Below are 16,276 nucleotides of genomic sequence, written 5' to 3' on the forward strand. Positions count from 1 at the left end.
GCGCAGCTACGCCCGAGACTAGTCAGGCTTGGTGCACTCGGTGTAAATTTGAATCACTACGTCAGACGTCGCTAAGCCCGACGTTAGAGTTAAGCCCTACTTTTTTACGCCCAGCTGGTGCACTCCACTCCAGGAGTCGTTGGACCAAACATATCAGGTAATATAGGCCTACATGTTTTGCATGGAACATAGTCAAGCTACCTAGCGAGCACGTTAGTTAGCATCACATTACTTAGCCTTGTCATTTGTATTAGCCTTAACATGAAGTAAACCAAAATGTTAAACAGTAAGAGTAGTCATGATGGTAAGTATTTTGTGAAACATTTGAAGAGTAGCCTATCGCCCCCTCCACCAGGTGCTAAGGGGGCGGGAGGTAGGCTAACGCCACATTATTATCGGCGATCTTTTCTACTTAATGCTATCTGCACAAATGGTTAACATTGAACATTAAAAGATCAGGCAGTTCAGGGAGAGTCGAAGGCAGGCAGGCAGCTTTGCATGACATTCTTCTGGACGTGTTTCATTGTGATGATAGTGAGGGTGAGTCAATCTGTTTGTTGGAAAGACAGTAGTTGAGTGATTACTGAGAGAAAATTATTAAAAGAGATAATTATTCAAAGTGTTGTTACTTTAAAGTGTTGTGACTGACCTTTTTCTCTTTTATTTTCTTTACCTCACCTGTAACTGCTGAGACCCTGAGGAACATGCACACTGGACTGACCTGCTCTGGCAACCTGATTTCCACTGTACGTAATAGTATTTGGTTATGGTATATTATTTATATACATCAAAGTCACAATGCACCCCCCAGAGACACACATGTATTGAGTGTGATATGTTGCATAGGTCATGTGAAATCATCTATACATACTAGAAAACTGTAGGAGCGGCAACTTGTTTTGAAATTGAATTTTTAATATCCGATAATAAAGTTGATCTGTTTTCTTTATTCTTCTCTCTTCCCAGCTCCATCAATCACCATTCTCTGTTCCTGCAGGTCCTGCTTGCTAATCAATGCTCATATGTTTTTACACAATTACAAATAAAGTCAATGTATTGTATGACATGAAGACGTTGTGCTTCATTCTGAGTCAATAATAAATTCATTCTGCCTTCAACTGCACAATGATTGTGGACTGCACCGACATCCATATAGCTGCCCCCCAAGATGAACCAAGCAAAGAGGGTCACCATCATGCCCAAGGACATCCAGCTGGCCCGCCGCGGAGAGAGGGCTTAGACTGACCTGAGACCAGCAAACACAACGGCTCTTTTAAGAGCCACCTACAGTTTCAAAGAGTTGCAATCCTACGTTATAATGATTAAACTGGTTCATGTATCACTTAGTTTACTGAACCGTGATGAATGAAATAAATTAGTGAGGTAGTGGTTTACTGAAGTTACAAAGACATTAATATATGAGTAACAGGTCAGTGTAAACACAAGCTTCTGTCAATTATGGATAATTCAAACTATTTATATAAAAATATGTAATAAAGTTCTAAAACAAGTATTCGGTATATTCCTTGATAGCTTTTGGAGAAGGTTGTTTTTAAGTTTACTAAAATCTATCGTTTCAACTGTTTCACTTTATAAAAAGGGAACGGGTGAGTCGAGCATCATTGAGTTTCTTATTCTGTCAGTAAATTATCCAAATGAAATGTTTTTCATTATTTTAGTCAATCCTAAACAAATTGATTGTACCTTTTAATAATGACCTTACATGGTCGCCAAAGTTAAATTAACTTCAGAAAATCAAATCTGTTCTGAGAAAAAACTAATAAATGTTTAAAGATAGGAACTTGCCATCCCACTGAAAAACAGTCCGCAGAGATTTAAAGGGATAGTTCAGTCCAACGTTTCATTTGGATTCATTTGACAACAGTCAACTATTTTCATAAAGAATATATATATTTTTCAAATTCAAAGTCAACTTTATTGTCAATCTTACTCAGTTTGTGTTTATAGACAGAGAGATCAAAAAGACGTTTCCAACAATCCAAAATACGAAACATAATATATGTATACAAATATATATATCCCATATACACCATCATGTATAATGATGTAGAAGGAAGTGTGGTAGATAACAAGTACATATAGAGTTACATACAGATCCATGTTACAGCAAAAGATGGAATAACTAAGAAGCACGCAGTATAATAATAATTACATGCAACAATTAAATAACTGCTCAGCATCTCCACCACAATCCCAATCTGCTGTGTCCTGTTTTCCTCCCCTCTGCATAACACCCCATCACACATACGAAACACAACACAGAGTCCGAGGGTGTTAAGAGTATGTTTATTTAAATGTCCTCCTCTCTACTGGCCAACACAGGGAGCATATGCTGGGTGTAGAATTTGTGGCTTATATTTGGCTCGGTAGGAAGACTTTGATGCACATTCAGTACCAGTGTGTGAGGTTGTGGTTACGATGGAGATATCCGGACGCGAACAGCGGGGACTCCAAAAAGAAAAACGAGTTGACTGGGGATCAGACCCGGCGCCAGAACAAATCTAAAGGGAGGGCATATGATTTTCATGGGAGGGCACACAACACCGTCACGTGCTGCGGGCCTGTGGCACAATATATATATCAAACAGCAAGGCCAGCAGCATTGCGCAAAGACGCACACTTATCGCAAATACATACACAAATAAAGGGCAACATAGAAATAAACGTAATAACGGTTCCATGCCAGCTGATCTGCACCAAAGTACTAATTTCCTTATTTGTTTCCTCGCGTATCTGTCTCTCTTTCCGCAAACTCTCACAGACATGAAATGTGTTCTTTTGATGCGGCATGTCTTAGCAGTCCTTTATCAGTCTGTAATGCGTGTTTCCAGTCGCAAAAACCGTTGACAGTAAAAGCCGCATCAGATGAAGACGTATTCACTTTAAACTGTCTACAGGGGAAACAAAAGGCTGCGTCTGCTTTTAACGAATATTCAAGCCATGGTCTGTTGTTGTACCATGCAGCGGCAAAAGTGCGCTTCTTTCCTGAAAACAATCTCCCTGGATAACGATCCAGTTTCACCTGGTTGGGTTTATTAACCCCAAGATCATCTGGGGCTGTTGGTCTTTGAGCGGTTGCTGGCCCAATAGTACCTGTTGATGTGCTGCAAGGTAGCGTCTATAGTGGAGGCACCGGCACGGAGCAGGAGGAGGATGCTGGCGGGTGTGGTACAGGGTCTGGCAACGCAGGTGGTGATGGTAGGGGCAGTGGCACAAGGAGCTGTGCCTCGGAGGACAGCGTTGGTGGCGGCCGCCTTGATGAGTCAAGGCAACTCAGCCCCGGGGTTTGCAGAGGCAAGGCGTGCTGCTGCAACGGAAGGTGCAGGGTCGCCAGCAGCTGCATCGGCTGCAGTTCTTTCATCGCTATTTCGTTTTAATAAATCCTTAGACCTTTTGAGCCAATTTCTGATGTCCATTGTGTAATTCAAACATAAATGGGAGTCTACAGAATGCACAATAAACAAATCCAGAATAGGCGGCTGAGTGTGACGCTGTGATTGGTCTAAATGTGGACGAATCACAAATCACAACAGACACATGAATTTATTAGACGTAGCCTGCGATTTTTTAGTTTTGGTTACTATCTGACATCACATACATCGTAGCATAAAAGTTCACAGTTTATTTATAACAAAAACAATTAAAAAAAATATTTTTTAATTTTTATAAATAATACAAATCGTGTTTATTGGGGGAGGGCAAGAATGTCAAATGGGAGTGCCTGGCCCTCCCACGGCGCCGGGCATGCTGGAGATGTCTGTTCAAAACGTTGCAAGCTCCAATAAATCATTGAAACCAGCTATTGTTGCCAGACTTATTACTGAATATCGTTCTTAATGTGATACCAAGTCCATCTAAGACATGTGTACACCTTCAGACAGCCTAGTGAAGCACACGTTGTTTACTCAGAGTTTGAAAGCAGCGTGGAGAAGTCTTCAGCTGTGAACTAGTGATGTGTCGGTCGCGAACGAGCCGGCTCTTTTAAGTGAACGAGCCATTTTTGCGGAGGGATCTAGATCGTCATGAAGGCACATTATGCAATGTGCACATTATCCCGCTTATTACATGGCCACATTCTCAACAAAGTAACGACATGACTCCCAATATTAATGGAAATGCTTTTATGAATTTAGAAAATGATTTTATTGATTTAAAAAATAGTTTTATGTATTGATTTAAATAGACATGCATCCGCTAAGAAAAGTAGTCCGTTGTTACTGTTTGAACTAACGTAGCAACGGCAGGAACTGCTTCGATAGTGTTTTTGAGGAGCTTTTTGATTACAGATTTGAAAACATCGTTGCTTGCTTTAAAAGTAGCACAATTCATTATGTCAAACCTTGGAAAGTATCTAGATATCCCTGCCCTAATGCCAAAGTAACTGGCAACTGAATATGTGTCGCCGTTTGATGTCTATGTCTGGACCGCTGCGTAAAAAGGAGGGTTTCTGCCCCATTACTTCTCTTCTTACTTCTATAAGAATAAAACACGGAGGACGGAGATCTCTTTTTCTCCCCCTCTTCTGACAGCCCAGCAGCTGATCTCAGAGCACGCTCCCCTCTCCTGCAGGGGGGCGTGGTCAGCTGCAGCTCACAGAATCAGCCCCCTGCAAAAACAGCGCTGGAAAGAGTAAAATGCCACGGCAGTGTGTAGATGGGGAGCATGTTAGCTTAGCTTGGTAGCTTCAGCTAGCTCTGGAACTTCCAGCTCGGTGGCAGCAGGTCCCGCCTCGGCTCCGCCTCTTTGCAGATTGGACGATGATTGATTGTTGGTGTGCCATCAAACATATTTGTACAAGCTATCACTTGGCAGTAATGAACATGTAACATGATTTCTTTGATTTATTAAAAGACCATCTTGTGGCTTCACAAACCGGCTTCCTCTCCTTTTTTCATTTGCCCCGTTGTTTTGTATTTTGTTACTTCCCTTTGGTTCCCCTAGTCCAGTATTTTTTGCTTCAAAGTACAGTTGCAACTCAAATCCGATTCTCTAAGAACAGAGGGTTTAAGTGGTTAATTGGATGTGGCCATTTTAGGTGATGCTTGTTGAATGTGAGGTGTTGTACATGTGTCACCGTGTGTCTTATTGGTTTTGTGTTATACTGTATTTTATTGTGTGCAGCTGGTCCTTATCTCCAAGACACATTTAAAACAAAAATAACCTTGAACCTTGAAGCCCCATCTCTCCCCACCTGCCCCTGCTTCCTACATCCCCTCCACACCACACCAAGTTGTTCTTCTAGGGCTTTTTTCGACTACAAGAACTCAGCGCACCGTGCTGTGGAAATATATTTCAAAATACAGGAAACCCCTCACACATGCCCGGCGCCGTGGGAGGGCCAGGCCCTCCCATTTGACATTCCTGCCCTCCCCCAATAAACACGTTTTTTATTATTTATAACATTTAAAAGAAATATATATATATATTTTTTATTATAAATAAACTGAACTTTTATGCTACGATGTATGTGATGTCAGATAGTAACTAAAAAAATAATCGCAGGCTACGTCAAATAATTTCATGTGTTGTGATTCGTCCACATTTAGACCAATCACAGCGTCACACTCCTATTCTGGATTTGTTTATTGTGCATTCTGCCATTTCTGTTTGAATTACAAAATGGACATCAGAAATTGGCTTAAAAGGTCTAAGGATTTATTAAAACGAAATAGCGATGAAAGAACTGCAGCCGATGCAGCTGCTGGCGACCCTGCACCTGCCGTTGCAGCAGCACGCCTTAATGTCACAAGCTGGACCTCGGCAAAAACCCCGGGGCTGAGTTAGCGAGCCCAATCCTTGACTCATCAAGGCGGCCGCCACCAACGCTGTCCTCCGAGGCACAGCTCCTTGTGCCCCTACCATCACCACCTGCGTTGCCACACCCTGTACCACACCCGCCAGCATCCTCCTCCTCCTCCGTGTCGGTGCCTGCACTACAGACGCTACCTTGCAGCACATCAACAGGTACTATTGGGCCAGCAACCGCTCAACAGCCCCAGATGATCTTGGGGTTAATAAACCCAACAGGTGAAACTGGATCGTTATCCAGGGAGATTGTTTTCAGGAAAGAAGCGCACTTTTGCTGCTGCATGGTACAACAACAGACCATGGCTTGAAGATTCGTTAAAAGCCTTTTGTTTCCCCTGTAGACAGTTTAAAGTAAATACGTCTTCATCTGATGCGGCTTTTACTGTCAAAGGTTTTTGCGACTGGAAACACGCATTACAGACTGATAAAGGACTGCTAAGGCATGCCGCATCAAAAGAACACATTTCATGTGAGAGTGTGTGGAGAGAGAGAGACAGATAGGCGAGGAAACAAATAAGGAAATTAGAACTTTGGTGCAGATCAGCTGGCACGGAACCGTTATTACGTGTCAGCTGTCGTTGATATTATAGCTTTTTTAGCTGTCAACCAACTCCCTCTCAGAGGTGACCACGATTCACTCCACAGCATGTCCGAGTGCAGTGCATAGGAAAATAAACCATGCCCAGGGCGGGCTAAACAGTTCATCGTCTCCGTCTATTTCTCTCCGAGTGCAAACATGAGGAAGCTGCCATCCTTAACCAGTGTGCCTTGCTCGTGATTTACCAGTGTTTGTGCTGCCACGCACACAATGTTTCAAAAGTGGTTTCTATGTTGCCCTTTATTTGTGTATGTATTTGCGATAAGTGTGCATCTTTACGCAATGCTGTTGGCCTTGCTGTTTGATATTGTGCCGCAGGCCCGCAGCAGGTGACGGTTTTGTGTGCCCTCCCATGAAAATCATATGTCCTCCCTTTAGATTTGTTCTGGCGCCGGGTCTGCCCTCACAGCTCACACCGACAACAACAACAATGGCCGATTGTGCTCCAGCTTCCTCTGTACCTCTTCGGAAGACCAGATTCCCAGTAGGTAGCTGGTCTCTTCAGTGGACCACTGCTGCTTGTTAAGTTTCTCCATCGTTGTGTACAAACTGGATAAAAAGCGGGCTCAACGCCTCAATGCCTCAACGCCTCAACGTAAGCGTGACGTATGCTGTTCTTTTGCTCTAGCCAGACCATTTTTTGGTGCTTGAAACTAACCGGATTCGGGAGCTAAGAGGCTACCCCGCTGTGGTGTGAACAGGAAAATCCGGTGCTTTACAAGCTCCAGCTCCGAACCGGCCCTGAAACACCGTTGGTGTGAATGAAGTATGTGAGATAATTTTATGTTGGTTTGGTTCTTCTGATAAAGGTGTGAATATCTAAATAATATACCACCATATGCTATTGTCATTAGTTGTGTCCCTGTTCTTCAAGCTAAGGCATTGCTAAATTAACAACTCTTGTCAGCGGGGGAGGGGGAGCCTCGCTGTGTGGAAACGGCCCGCTGAACGGAGGTGGGGGAACTCGGTCTCCATAGACAGCCAAAAGTGTGCGACACTTTACTCATCTTTTTCTTGTTATTTTTTTAACTGCTCACAAAGCACATGGCCAGGTTTAACAAACACTGCATGTTTTTCTTACTGTAACAATTTAATCGTTAAAAGCTTTTTTCCTAAACAAGCAATAAACCAAAAAAGACAAAATCATAGTCAAAAAGTAAATAAGGAAAAGAAACATTCCTCTTTTATTATCTTATAATTTCTTAGCGCCATCACTCAATTCTTTGTTGCATAAAAGAGTCCCCATCGTTGGTCTCCGCTGTTGGAACGCTCTAGTTTTTCTCTCCATCCTTTTACTATTGCCAAATAGTCCTCTTCAGAAAATTCCTGCAGGCCACAGAGACAGGTATGATGAGCAGTCAAAGGATTAAGAGAGACATTTCGGTTCAGTGGGTGACATTGGGTTGAAAGGTTGTGCATGCTTACCTGCATGAATTCATCTCTGATGAGCTCTGCTCTCTGCAGCTCTGTCTTTATCACCTGCATGAACTGGGCTGTTCGGTCTTCAGAGCGAACGTTGCAGAAACCAGCTTCCTGGATGAACTACAACAAGTAGAGACAGAGAGGGGAAAGCATAAATGGCACGGCACAAATAGCGGATGGACATTAGTAATACATTAGCAACATATCCACAGAGTACATAAAAGCAGTTGACTACACACTAGCACAACAACTATTGTGCAAAAATCTTCCTAATGACAGGCTTGTCTAGGGGCTTGGCAAAACTGACATAATTATTTTGGAAGTATGCAACCAATAGCTGAAGATCTACACTTGTTTCATGTGAACAGGCCATCGTTAAACAGTAAAAGGAAAATTCTTGTTCGCTCAATAGCTAGGAATTTGATGAATTTATTAGACAGCCAACAGCACAGAGATGACTGGAATCTAGGAGAACGAGACATGAAAACATTGCATTTTGTGTTAATCTTTCACCTAAGACAATTTGTTCTTTCATGGCCTTAGGGACAAATTAACGAGTTTGACAGCTTTAAGTGCATTTTGCTTATGTTGCAGAGTTTTCTGCTGCATAGTGAGGACAGACGAACACCTTTTACAGGTCAAAGCTGTACCTGTCAGTGCTATCTGATTGACAGAGCTTATGCAATGCTTGTATATTAGGGATGTAACGATATACCGAATATCGCGGTAAATAAACGTCCCAATACCGTCGTGAGACTGACAAAATCTACCGCGATTTTTTTTTGTAATTACTTTTTTTTTTAAAAAACACTTTTTTTTTTTTTTGAAACCTTTATTTAACCAGGTGGTCCCATTGAGATCATCGATCTCTTTTTCAAGAGAGACCTGTCCAACATGGCAGCAGGTAGGTTACAACATGAACATAAAACAACAGAACACAAAAGGACATCGTATTTACAGGGCTACATTTACCACACCTAGAGACATTGACAAGTACCAACAGTATATGTATATCTCGCCCTGTCAATAAGCCTCGCCTTCTTGGCAAAAAACGGTATTGTTTTTGAAGTGGTGGAGAGACAATGCACAGTTTGACCCACTGCTGTCACCCATGGCCAAAGCATATCTCCTCCGTCCCACTGAGGTGGCGTTAGACTTTTTCGCTGTCCATCATTTTGACAGACAGGATCGTAAAATGTCCGTCATAATCCCTTATTACCCGTCGGGTCTGAACAGTTCACGAGAGAGCACGCTCGTGAACTGTCAAGGGGGGGGGGGGGGGGGTGTTATGCCGTGTGTGCATGCACCTCGCGGGAGCGCACACAGCGTAAAGCAAAACCTCCCAGACATGTATTGATCTGTACGGCAAAGTACGGTTTGGAAACTATATCATTTCCTTTTGGAGGGCATGCATAACACGGCATAACACCAGAGCCTCGCTGCGGGGAAACGTTGGCGCTGTTCCGAGTTTGTACTAATCTGTCAAAATGACAGACTGCTTTCAGATTTTTCCGTCATTGATAAATACAATATTCGGTTAACGCGACCACTGCTGTCCCAGCAACATCAGTACCAAGCGAGAGACTTTTTTCCAGAGCAGCGGATATTGTAAATGCCCAAACATCCCAGCTTATAAATACCTGGAAATGTGGACATTCTCATATTCCTAAAAACCTGTCTGATGATGATGCTGACTAGTGAGTTTGAGTTGAGTTACTTGAAAAAACTAAAGTGAAACTTGATTTATTTATTGCAGGGTCTGATTATTAAATGTCCTTGTTTATTTGTGAGATGCAGTGGCACAAAGAAAATGCCTACTTTGTTTGGTAGTACTATAGGTACAAAAAAACTGGTTTTCTTGTTCCAGTCTGTTACTGTCACTTTGTTTTTGACACTTTAAAATACTGCTATCCTACTAAAATGCTGTACAAATCAGATTTATTATGTAATAAAGAAACATTTTCCGAATAAAATAAAAATTGAATTATTATTTTTTTCTTTATTATTCAATATCGCGATATATACCGTACCGTGGACTTGTTATCGCGATATTATCGTACCGTGAGTTTTTGGTATCGTTACATCCCTATTGTATATTCTGCCTAACATTTCTGTATTCATAATTCTTGCAACCCAACAATAGGGCAGTGTTTATCTTTTTCAAGGAATTAAATAATTATGCTCTACTGTATATTTACCTTGCCATACTGTGAAGGTGTGTGTAGGACATAGCCTCTCTGTTTGACGTAGGCCTGGAACGCTGGGGTCAAGGACTTCTCCCCACAGCAGTAATCGCTGATTAGCAACTTTCCACCCGGCTTTAACCATGACTGTGCACAAAGTAGACTGATCATTAAAAAGAAAGGCAGCACAGATTGATCAAGAAGTCGCGTTAAAGGCACTCGGTTTATCACAAAAATGTTACTTCATGTGTTTCAAGCTTTGCCCGACTTCCTCATAGGTTTTGAAATCAATTAAATGCTGTCCTGTAAATATGAGAAAATGCTCACATGGAAGCGTTTGAAGAGGGTTAGTTTGTCGTCTATGTGCAGGATTGTGTCCCTGCTGTAGATCACATCAAAGGAAAGCATCTGGGGAACGACCTCTTGGTGGCATCAGCCACCTCAAACTGGACCTGTGGAGGAGCGCGTGCAATTACTGATAAAAAAGCAAACACACAAGATGAATATTATCTGTGATATTTAAAACAATAGGATAACGGAACAGTTAGACGCACTGAAGGCAGCTTCTCAGTGACGGCCCTCTCTATGGCGGTGTCCACCATGTTGTCTGAAAGGTCCAAGCCAAGCACTTCCACTCCAAAGTTCTAAAATAAACATCATTGACATCATTATAGTCTTTTCAATCACTAGAATCCATTTACAATCCCTCTACTATAATTATTACTGTCACACTTACTATGCCATATTCCTCGGCTCTTACCTTAGCCATGTAGAAGTCTCCTCCACCAATGCCACAGCCAACATCTAGAACCTTCTGTCCGGGCTTCAGGTTCAGCAGGTCCACAAACTCCTGTCAACACAACAGAACCATTGTTTACTTAATCAAAACCTTAAGAGATCAGGGTTAGCATTTATAGCAGGAAGGGAAGTAGGAGTATCCGCTGATAAAGCTGCTGTGATAGATGCTGGTTTTGTGTCTGCTGAAGGTCATTTGTAGCATCGGTTTGACAGCAAAGAGTTTACAGAAGCCTTTTTAAATTATGTGAGGTTGCACTTAAGAATAGCAGTGCTTTGAGCTAAATGCTAATGTCTAACATGTCTAACATTATCATCTTCAATCACAATATTAATTTATTTGCTGGGCTTTTAAGTTAACTTTCTCCTTTCTTTCTATAAAAAAGTACCAATTTATTCGTTCCAGCCCATGTCTCTTTTCCCCTATAACTATAAAAACTGTTGTACAACACCAATGCTCATGTGCAAATTAAACTTTTGTACAGTTTAGTATTGTTATAACTGGATGCTACTTCAGTCACCTCATATTTTCACATACTTCATAATGCTGCTACCTATTTACAATGCGAGCTGTACTCAATTCTATTTGTCTTTTTATCTGCACTTTTACTGTAACAACGTGCATAAGATTTCAGATTTTGGTTTTAATTTCCTGACTTGTCCTACCTTGGTGGTGCTGGGCCCGCCTGTGCTGACGTATCCTGCCCCGAACATCTTTTCGTAGCGCAGGATGCTGCGGTTGGAGTACTGCTGGTTGTCCAGGAACTGCTGGAAGGTGTTGAATCCGTTCTGGGTACCTGGGGAGCGGGGAACCTTCTCCAGAAGCCAGCAGATCTGATTTTGATTGTTTTTAATCTGGAAAAGTGGAGGACGAGGACAGAAAAGGATGGAGATAGAGGCAGGAAGTAAAAAGCAGGATGAAGATGGTTAACTACAAATCCTCACACCTACATCACTCGCTGTTATGTCCTACTTTATACCTTAAGTTATAGATAACCCTAAATGACTCTACCTGAATATAGGTCTGAACTTTCTTTTTCAACACAATGTCGAAACCAAACTTTTGGCCGCCCTCTTGGACATCCATTTCCATCGATGCCACGAGGTGGTTGTATTGTGCTTCAGTGCGGTAGTAGGTGGGGTCGAAGTCCTTCTGGAAGTCACCTTGGTAGAAAGTAACAAGTTAAAACAGATCATATTCCTTATTATATTTATTATATATTGACTGCTGTGGCTGAACATTCATAATCAAATAAAGAATTATATTTTTGTATTGCAATTTCTTGATTGAGATTCAGTTTCTTCAGAAATGATTCAGTTCAGGTTCTTGTTTGGGATTTGCTGATTCATTTGAGAACCTGTTGTAAACATACTGTTGTGGCCTCATTAATATAGTATCACTGCATATTAAGTAGTTTTAAAATAAATTGAAAAACACAAGTAAAGGCAAAACAAAGATAGCAGCTACAGACATGTACTGTACAGTATGTGCCCCTCAGCTGTTGTTAAGTCACTTTAACTCAGGGCCTTGAGTTGCTATTTAATAAGTTCTTAATGAAAGAGAGATGTGGTTGTTGTAATGTTGGCTCAGTACCTGACCGGTGGTTGCAGGATTCTCTGAAGAAGAGCAAGCCACCAGGCCGCAGCCAGCCCATCATCTTCTCTGCGAAGGACTGAAGCTCCTCGTCAGTCAGGTACATCAGCAGCCAGTTGGAGAAGATGAAGTCAATGCTAAGGAGAACAATAAATTGATAGATTAAATTATGTTAAAAAAGCTTCAGTGCAGAGTTCAAGAATATCCTACAGTATGTATAATCTTGCAGCCATAAGAAGGTAGATGGTGCTAAATGACAACTAAGGGGATCACCCAAACTTGTATAATTCCTACTGAGGGGAGTCATAGATGTCTGTACTCATTTTCTTTCAACATTTGTAGAGATACTCAGTAAAAATCACAAATGTTAACATGGCGCGACATGCGTGTCCGTCACGTGATGCCATTAATCCCAAAGATACTTTTTTTCCATTGACTTAAACTTGCGAAGAAAAAAAAGAAGGTCCTTTATTTTGCCAACTCTAGAGCACTGCATGGTTTAACGTTGAATATACAAAATGTATATCTCTATCTATGCGTATCTATAGATATCTTAACACAAACCTGTTTTTGGGCATATCCAGCTTTGTGACGTCAGCTTGCAGGAAGGTAGCGTTACTATGGTGACCATTGTCCTGCCTGTTCCTCTCCACAAAGCTTTCCATGAAGTCCACAGCCGTCACATGGCCAGCCAGGGTCAGCAGGGGGCTTGTGTAGCGACTGTAGAGACACACCAGTATAAATCTCTTTATAGCTCATCTTAAATGCTCAACCACAATTTAAAGGTCCCCTATTATACTGTTTTCCATTACTTTATTATAGGCCTCAGATATATACAAAACATGTCTCTGAAGTGTTTGGCCTCGAAATACCAAACAGATCATACATTGTAGCATCCCATAAACCCCTCTGTTATGTTTCTTTTATGTTCTCTATGTTTCAAAAGAAAAGTTTGGGGCTGCTGGAACTGCTACCCCCGCGACCCGACCACGGATAAGCGGGAGAAGATGGATGGATGGATGGATGGATGTTTCAAAAGTGCTGATTCTCTGTCTGTTACTTTAGATGAAAATAAGGAGCCACTCCCCACGCGCCTCTGCAAGCTATTTGGTTAAAAAATACACAATGGTGCTCTAGGTGGAGATTCAGGTGATAAGGTGTGGGGGGGGGGGGGGGGTTACCTTGGTTGGTTATTGGCTAATGGTTACACAAGACAAACACTCGTTATGACATCATAAAGTGGCCAAAATCTGACAGGTTTTTATATAAATGGATCAGGACAAAAAGGGAGTAAATATTTTTTACGGAAACTTTCAGAATCTCTTTACACAGAGGGGACACATGTTTGTGTATAAAAAACAGGAAAAAGTGGATTTTGCATAATAGGTGACCTTTAAGTTTATTTTTGAACACAACATAAATCTAGTCACATGAATTTGAGCATAACCTTTGTTGACAGGCATACATTACATATAGATCCTGAAATCCCCGCTCACGCACATCCACTTCTACTAACAGCTGTAATGCAGCTGTGTTCTCACCCGATGCCAGCTCCCAGCTCCAGCACTCTGGATCCGGTCAGGCAGGGCAGCAGCGACAGGATCTCGGGCAGCTCATGCTGAGTCAGCTCCTTGGCACGAGAGTCCAGCATCATCTCCTCCACTGTGCCATCCTTCGAGTGCTCTTCCCAAAACGCTGTCATGTTGTTACGAGCTGAGAAGCACACAGGTGAGCAGATTTACAGTAGGTGCTAGAGCGACTTACACAATATTTGTTATTACAGGAGGCTTGGTAAAAAAAAAGATAACAAGGCTACTACACCAACTCTGGAATATGTGGCAGAGGTAAAAAAACCCTACCTGTGAATCTATTGCATAGAAAAACACATAATCAATATGTTTAACTCAATTATATAACACATCAAATGTGCAACAAAAGCAGAAAGAACAGAGTCCAACCATTTGAATGTGACATTTTAAAGAGATGTACGTTAATAGATGACTTTTAAAATGTTTTCAAGACAGATTAACCACTCGTCCAGTTATAGCAAGTAATCTTATAAAAACCACAAAAAAAACCTGATGTGGCACGTACATGGCTATGCTGTATATCACTGCACTTATTCAGAAGTTTTGCATGTTTTTGTCTGTAGAACATGTATTTCCACCAGTTTTTTTATTTGCTTTGTCAAAAGTTGGACTAATGCAACACATGATCGCAGTACATGTGGCAGAAGAAAAACGAAAAGCCTCCCCAAAATATCCTGATCCAGGTTATCTAGCAACTTTGCAGAAAGCCAAAAAAGCCATTCATTTTTTTAAAGATGTACCAGCACATACAATAATGCAATTACCTAAATGTTGCAATATAAGTTAATAGAAAATAGCATGAACTATAGCTTTAGTATTTATAGCAGCAGCAACAAAAAGTGTAGAAACACTTATAAACAAACTTTAAAATATCAAGTTCTTCTTATTTTACTTCCCTGATCTTTTGTTGTACCAGACATCCCTTAAATCCTGTGTTTTGAAGCTGCCAACAAGCACAGTATTACACTGACCTCCAATCCTCCAGGGAGAAAATGAGAACTGAGGTAAAATAAATGCATTCACAGTCTACTACCTGGTTACACCCTACTAATTAGAGTACTAGGCGTGTGATGCAGTGGGTTGTGTGTCGGTGTTAGGAACAGCATGTCAGCATGTCGTTGTGTCCCTGGGCACAACACTTCACCCCAAATTGCTCCTGTGGGGATTGCCCACAGTATTGAGTATGTCAGTCGCTTTGGATAAAAGTGTCTAACAAGTAACATGTCATGTAATGTACTATTAACATTTGATCAGACAAAAGCTGTAGGGCTGATTTGACTTCTGAAAACCTCGCTCAAAGCACTGACACATTCCAGCAGGATTACTTTCACTAGCTGAGTGAACAATTAGCAAAAAACAACATGAGGCAGCTCCAACACAGCCAAAAGCTGCATCAGGCTTAAATACACATACAATTAAGTGTATACATGAGTAAAAATAAAACATATTTACAGCTCGCCTCGTACCCATCATGTTGATCTTTGGTTGATTTCAACTTCTTGCAAAATGTTTCTTTTCTTCCAATGTAGTCTTGCAATAACCAGTTATTACAATAGGGTTACTACAGTGTGTAACCACTCTTTGACTGAGGGTTTCAGCGCGTGTGGGTGCTCTTTAAATAACCACACGCGAGGAGATGGTCGCCAGGTGGACCATTTAGGACGCGCCCAACGTAATTACGCTTAGGGGAAGGATATGAGGTTATTCCTCTGACAGCGTGTGCGTCTAACCCCCAAAACACATCGAAGAGTTGTGTCAGCCACAGAAAAGTCAGTGATGTTCACTCGCGATGGAGCTTCCGGTTGGATTTTGAGGTGGTGTGTGTACGGGACCCAGGGCCGGCCCTGACCAATTTGCCGCCCTAGGCAAGATTTTAGCTGGCGCCCCCCCCCCCCCCCCCATAAACAGATTTTATTTTTCTTTATGGATATTTTACAAATCACTCCCCGTTCAAACTGTATTCTTGTTTATTAATAACAACTTTTTTGTACTGTCAGTATTTTATACCTGTTTTTCATCTATTCTCTTATTTTTTTATAACTATAATGATCATATAGAGGTGTGCCTTTACCTCACTGAGCTGAGGTTATCAGAGCCTCTCAGTCTTTCAGGAGAGAGCTCTCTAAAGCTCTCACCCCCGCGGCCGCTTACAATGTAAATTCCAATGTTAATAAAAGCACACAGAAGCTGTGTATGTTTTTTGGGAGTTTGATTTATTTTAAATGAATACAAATACAAATACAAAATAAATTAAAACCTATAATTG

At 41.5% G+C, this 16,276-nt stretch overlaps 1 pseudogene; it reads right to left on the bottom strand.

Annotated features, from left to right (window-relative positions):
* Positions 1-7,573: 7,573 nt before the first annotated feature.
* Positions 7,574-15,794, bottom strand: LOC117543535 (annotated as a pseudogene).
* Between the last annotated feature and the right edge of the window lie 482 nt (positions 15,795-16,276).

Source organism: Gymnodraco acuticeps, unplaced genomic scaffold (genome assembly GCF_902827175.1).
Source record: "Gymnodraco acuticeps unplaced genomic scaffold, fGymAcu1.1, whole genome shotgun sequence".
Taxonomy (NCBI): Eukaryota; Metazoa; Chordata; class Actinopteri; order Perciformes; family Bathydraconidae; genus Gymnodraco; species Gymnodraco acuticeps.